Source organism: Pterocles gutturalis, unplaced genomic scaffold, assembly GCF_000699245.1.
Source record: "Pterocles gutturalis isolate BGI_N339 unplaced genomic scaffold, ASM69924v1 scaffold30145, whole genome shotgun sequence".
NCBI classification, from domain to species: domain Eukaryota; kingdom Metazoa; phylum Chordata; class Aves; order Pterocliformes; family Pteroclidae; genus Pterocles; species Pterocles gutturalis.
Window position 1 is genome coordinate 5,949 of NW_010144343.1, and position 225 is coordinate 6,173.

At 70.2% G+C, this 225-nt stretch overlaps 1 protein-coding gene across 1 annotated transcript in view; it reads right to left on the bottom strand.

Moving 5' to 3' along the window:
- LOC104470230 (2-oxoglutarate dehydrogenase, mitochondrial) overlaps nt 1-225 on the bottom strand; it is a gene marked incomplete at its 3' end in the record, with an annotated part of 10,619 nt that overhangs the window by 5,796 nt on the left and 4,598 nt on the right. The window lies entirely within an intron of this gene.

Genomic DNA, 225 nt, shown 5'->3' on the forward strand with positions numbered 1-225 from the left:
CCGCCCCCCACCCCGGCCCGCCCCCCCCGCGGCCCCCGCCGGGACCGGCTGGTCCCGGTGCAATCACTCTGGTTTACGTGGAGCAGAACGGAGCAGCCCTGTGTGATCTCGCATGCCGAGCATCAGGTTCAGCACCGCTGCGCCAGGCTGGGCTCAAACGCTGCCGCTGTAGAGCAGCTGGGCATGAAGCACCCTCTGCTGAGCCCGGGGTGATGGCTCGTGCCA